Source organism: Heloderma suspectum, chromosome 2 (genome assembly GCF_057233095.1).
Source record: "Heloderma suspectum isolate Gila_16-S chromosome 2, 16-S_ref, whole genome shotgun sequence".
Lineage (NCBI taxonomy): Eukaryota > Metazoa > Chordata > Lepidosauria > Squamata > Helodermatidae > Heloderma > Heloderma suspectum.
Genome location: NC_139459.1, coordinates 399,352,986 through 399,359,382, shown reverse-complemented (window position 1 = coordinate 399,359,382; position 6,397 = coordinate 399,352,986).

The window sequence follows — 6,397 nt, the reverse complement described above, 5'->3', positions numbered from 1 at the left end:
CTGCCTTTGAAAATGGTCTGGAAACTTCAGCTGGTCCAAAATAGGGCAGTGAGACTGTTAACAGGGACTGGCCAACAAGATCATATGCCAGTACTTTTCCAGCTGCACTGGCTGCCAGTCCATGTCTGGGCCCGATTCAAAGTGCTGGTATTCAGAGCCCTAAACGGCTTGGGGCCAGGATATCTGAAGGATCGTCTCCTCCCACATGTGCCTGCCCGGACCTTAAGATCATCCTCAGCGGCCCTTCTCCGTGAGCCTCTGCCAAAGGAAGTGAGGCAGGTGGCTACCAGGAAGGGGGGCTTTTCTGCTGTGGCACCCTGGCTGTGGAATGAGCTCCCCAGGGAGGTTTGCCTGGCACCAATCTTGTACTCCTTCCGGCACCAGATGAAGACATTCCCCCCCTCCCCCAGTATTTTGGCTTCCTAATCTTTGAGGTCTAGTGTTTTAAATCAGTATCTGAAATTACTGCATTGCTGCTAGGTTTTATTCTGGTCATACTGTTATGTTGCGGTTTTAAGCTTTTATATTTTCATAGTTTTGTGCTGCGCTCCGTGGTTTTAATTTTTGTGAACGGCCCAGAAAGCGTCGGCTATTGGATGGTCTAGAAATGAAGATAATATTTGAATCCGAGAGCCTTTACTGATCAACTGATCTTGGGTCAGGCTTTACCACAGGGAGCCCCATCAGCTATTACTTTGAATAATTAATTAATAATTAATTAATTAATAATTAATTAATGGCACTCACAAGCTCAGACTTCGGACGCTGCTATCGCTGCATTATATCAGAAGGTTCATGGGACAGCAGGAGTGGCCAACCTGCAGAAGATTATTAATGGCTTGGCTGCTAAACATGGCATAGTCACAGCCTTTAGAATGGGGCTGCACTTTGAGCCTACGTTTTTGACAATTTGGGCTATGTTAAAAGAAAATATTAGAGGATCAGGGCTGGATGCGCCCAATCTGTTCTGAAATTAGAAGCTAAGCAGGGTTAGCCCTGGTTAGTACTTGGATGGGAGACCACCTGGGAATCAGGCGTCCTGCATTGAGCAGGGGGTTGGACTGGATGGTCTTGCAGGCCCCTTCCAACCCTATGATTCTATGGTGTAAAAGCCAGAACAGAAGAGTTCCGGGTTTTACACCAGTAGTTCATACATAGCCTCCCTTGTTTTTGAAATGGGGCCCTCGAATCAGATGGGCTGCAGCATCAGTTGGGCCTATCTGTATAAGGATGCATGCTTGCAAGGGACCCAGCATGCAACCATGAGGAGCCCCAGTGACCAAGCACCTCAGCCCAGTGAAAAGCATCAGCAAACAAGCGAGTTAAGCACCTGTGAAAGTGTAGCAACAGGCTGAGGAAGCCAAGGCAGTATACTCGCCCTTCAGTATTCATGGTAAGTAACCGTACATAAATAACTATAAATGCCCCACTTTTTCCTAGTAACAATGAAGTTTTCCAGATAAAACACACCCAAATAAATAAACAGTTATGAAGGTAGAAAGCCAGCAGAAGTCTGGGGACTCTCCAGTGTATCGTACTGAGTGCCACATGTATGACTATCTGCCTGCCAGACTGAAGTCGTGGGTGTGTGCTTGGTGTAATGAGCTCCTGGATCTCAGGGAACAAGTTCATTCCCTTGAAGCCAAGGTTGCTTACCTGGAGAAGCTAAGGAAGGCAGAGAGTTTGATGGATGAGACCTTCAGAGACCTAACAGTAGTGTCCCACTCCATGGATGACAGTTCCTCTGCAGTCACTGGGAATGGGGGTCATGGGGATGGAGGCATCATTGTGAGGAAGAAGGAAATGATCCCTTAGAAAGGACCCATTCCTTGGGAGACAAGCAAATATCCTCTCACACCGAGGATGTGCCTCCAGGCAGAGGGGAGCTTGTGGTAGTGGGAGATTCGATCATTAGACACATAGAAAGCTGGGCTTGTGATGGGTGTGTAGACCACATGGTAAATTGCCTGCCTGGTGCCAAGGTTGTGGATATCACACACCATCTAGATAGCCTAGTAGCTAGTGCTGTGGTGGAGTCAGTGGCCGTGGTTCATGTTGGTACCATTGATGTGGGGAAATGTAGTTGTGAAGTCCTGGAAGCCAAATTTAGGTTGTTAGGTAGGAGGTTGAAATCCAGGACCACCAAGGTGGCCTTCTCTGAAATGCTATCTGTTCTACATGCAGGGCCAGCTAGTCAGGCAAAGCTGAGGAGTCTCAATATGTGGATGAGATGGTAGTGCAGGGCAGAGGAGTTCAGATTTGTTAGGCGCTGAGGAACTTTTTGGGGATAAGCTGGGCCTATACAAGAGGGATGGGCTATATGTGAACCACAATTGAACCAGACTGCATATAAAAGGTGGCAGAACAGAACAGCTTTTAAACTAAGCACTTGGGGGAAAGCTGACCGGAGCTGGGAAGCATCTGGTTCAGGTTAAATCATCCCAAAGGGATGAAGATGAAAATGTTTTTGATTGCCCAAATGTAGAAGGGAAGGAAATAGGCTATGAGTATATGGTAGAACATGGTGGCCAATCAAAGAGGCATAAATACCATAGCAAAAGATACATGTGCTACAGACATCTGGGGAGGGACACCATGTATAGGTGTTTTTATGCAAATGCTAGAAGTCTCCAAGCCAAAATGGGAGAGTTGGAGTGCTTGGCTTTGAAGGAGAACCAGGATATAGTGGGCATTACAGAAACCTGGTGGAATGGAGGGAACAAGTGGGATACAGTCATCTCTGGATATAAGCTCTACTGGAAGGACAGGGAAGGGTGTACTGGGGCAGCTGTTGCTCTGTACATCAAAGAGGGCATAGTGTCGAGTAGACTAGAACCCCTAAAAGGAGCAGACTCTTCCTCAGAAGTGCTGTGGGTGACAATATTGGGCTCCAAAGCTAATTTAGTGCTGGGAATGTGCTATCGCTCCCCATACCAAAATGCTAAGAGTGACCTTGGGATGGAAAACAAAATCAGGGAGGTCTCTAAATGAGGAAGTGTTGTAATAATGGTAAGTTCAATTACCCCCACATTGACTGGGTAATGCATGTTCCATTCACAACAAAGAAGTTCGATTTCTTGATGTCCTAAATGACTGTGATGTAAAACAGTTGGTCATGGAACTGACCAGAGGGGAGGTGACCTTAGATTTAATCCTAAGTGGTGCCAGCAGGACCTCCTATGAGATGTAAGAGTTGTTGAACCAATTGGAAACAAAGACCGCAGTGCTATCAGAGTTAATATATATTTAAGTGGAGAATTGTCCAGGGAGTGTCCAACACAGTCACATTTAACTTCAGAAGAGGAATCGTCTCTAAAATGAGGGAACTGATAAAAAGGAAGTTGAAAGGGAACGTCCAGGAGGTTTGAAGAGCATATCGCTAACATTATCAAGGCCAACAATAAAGAAGTCTTTAAATATATCAGAAGCCGGAAACCAGCTATGGAGGCAGTTGGACCATACTGGGTGACAATCAAGGTAAATGAGTACTAGAAGAGGATAAGGAGATTGCAGGGAAGCTGAATGAAGGTGAATGAATTCTTGTCAGTGGTTTTCACTGCAGAAGACAGATACCTGTGCCTGAACTGATGTTTTCAGGAAGGGAGTCTGAGGAACTGAAGGAAATAGCGGCGACAAAAGATGAAAGTTCTCAACCTTATTGACAAATTGAAAGTAAATAAATCACCAGGCCCAGATGATATCCATAAACTTATTAGCTCAACATCATTTGATCAAAAACGTCATTTTGTATAACCAGTAGCATTTTGCAGCTTCTAATGGTGAAACCTCCCCCCACCCGCATATTTGAGTTCTCATAGTTGAATTCTTTAAGAACTCTAGCACCAGTCATACCAGCTGGAAAATCCTGCAGAGCCCTCTGGAATCCACTGCAATAATAATGGTTACAATCATCATCATGCTTGTAACCACACTAATTGGGCCCCATTGGTTCTACCCTATTTGTGAACATCTGCCCCCAGGCATATAGCTAACATCCCTGTTTAAAACAGATATCAGAAAGCAGATATTCTGGTCCTGTTTCACTGCTGAAAACCAAGCTGAGAACCCTTTGGCTCTCACCTTTTGGTTCACATAGGAGGCTCACGCCTCCAGTGAGCTGCAGGCTGAAATACATGGGAAGAGGGTGGATGTAGTGACTTTGGTACCTGAAGAACTGGGGAGGAGTCTTATTGAGCTCCCAGATTTGTGTCCTGTAGAGCGTGCTAACTGCCTGGAGATTTGTGTAGCCTAACACAGTAGATTTTAGCAGGCTTTAGATAACAAAGCTAAGTCCCTTGATGGGCAGCTTCTATAGTGGGTCTCTTACATAGTTTTAATTGGTCAAGCAAGTGCATCTCTATGTCAACAACTTTGCATATGGCTTGTTATTTCACCCATTTGAGATAGGGAGTAGTGTCTTACTCATGAGCTGGGAGGCTCTCACTCCTAAATTGAAATTCTCTCCCTCTCTCCCTCTCTCTCAGTAAAGGCAGTTACTTTTCCAGGCTGGGATGCTTCGGAAATCTTTGAGAATATGGGAGAGAGCTATATAAGCTGGAGAACAAGCTCCAAGGGGGAATAGCACTACCAGCCTGGACAACTTCTGTTGGTCCTGGAGAGCATCTCATATATTTTGGGGACTCAAATATATAGCTTGTGACAAAGATGCCAGCATTGTCAACTGGAGGGACATGAGCTTTCTTGGTATATTCTTTCTGCCTCCATATAGCATCTTTCTGTACTTAAAACAAAACAAAACACTGTTAAACTGATCCATTTGTGATTTCTCTTATTTCAGCACCCCTGAATCTGGTTTGATTGGGACCTAAGCTAATCAGGATCCCACAAATCAAACCAGTGGAGCAGACAAACACTCGAAAATGAGGCCAGGTGATGGCATTTCCCTTCAGTCCATTCAAACACTGGCAACAATCTTGTCTCTGTGGCTCATCAGAACTAAGATGGAACCGTTAAATCACTTAAAAGGTGTTAGTTTGGGTATCAACTGGCTGACAATGGTTATGCTTCCTGGTTTAATCAGGGGGGTAACGGGCTGCTGACAGCATTTACCAAGTGGCTCTTCTACGGTTGAGGTCTGGACCCGGAGAGGGGGGATGGCCTCATGACAACTATACAGAGTTTTCTTGAGTGCCAGGCCTTTGTATACCTCCATTTAGCCCTGAAAAGGGCCCCCAAAATGTTTTACAATGGGATTTTTTTTAAAGTAAAAACACAGAGTATTAAAAGCCAGAGTAATACAGGGAACCCCCCCCCCCCCAACCCCCAGAGCTATCAAAACTAAAAGGGCAAAAATGTTTCCCCCCTTCCTTTTCCAAACTTGGAAAGAAGCCTATTTTTCCCAAAGTGGACTATTGCGTAAAACGAATAGAATATCAAGGATTTTGGTAACAATGAGCCTATTCAGATTTCAGGGAAAGCCATGATGGTCAGGAGTTTTGGGCTAACCATGGTGACTTAGCATGACAACTGAACAGTGGTCACACCCAACCATGGTGGTTTTAACCACACACAAACAACACTTACTAACTACTTGTTGCTAGATGGTGAGTGGGCTCCACCATGGCTTAGCGTGAATCTCAACAGGCCCTCATGGAGCACTACCACAGAGCTTCGCCTCAAGAACGGCCAAAAAATGGCCATTACAGAAGCGGCACTGCTGATGGCAATTGGCAGCCACTTTCTTTCTTTCTTTCTTTCTTTCTTTCTTTCTTTCTTTCTTTCTTTCTTTCTTTCTTTCTGCTTCCATTACAAAAATAAACAAAACTAAAAAATAAATATGGTGGAAAATTTTGCAAAATCGCCGTATCACTAAAATGTGCAAAATCACCATATCACTAAAATGCACAACGTCGCCATATCGCTAAAATGTGTATTTGCACATATGCATATTTGTGCAAAATCCATGTTGTTATAGGGCAATTTTGCACAAATGCACATATGTGCAAATGTGTGTTTTAGCGATATGGCAATTTTACACATTCCAGTGATATGACGATTCCACTGGTTGGGTTTTTGTGTGGATTTTTTGGCTCATTTTTCTAACAGAAGGAGAAAGAAAGATGAATATTCCCACCAACGGCCATTAGCAGTGCCATTCCTATAATGGCTGTGTGAGCTGCAGATTCTGCTAAGATGTGTGGTAGGATGGTAGGTAGTTAGAGAGTGATTAGGCTAACAATGCTGTGGGCCATGGTTAGTTGCATGTGTGGCAGTGGATCTTGCAGTGGTTAGCGCTAACCACTCTGCACCATGGTTACCCTAACCACCCTTCCCCACTGTGCATCTGAACAGGGTCAATATGAATTAGATTTATTCTTTGGTTTTCATCATGAGATGAAAAATTTATTTTTCATTGTATTTAGATCAGGCCTCAGTA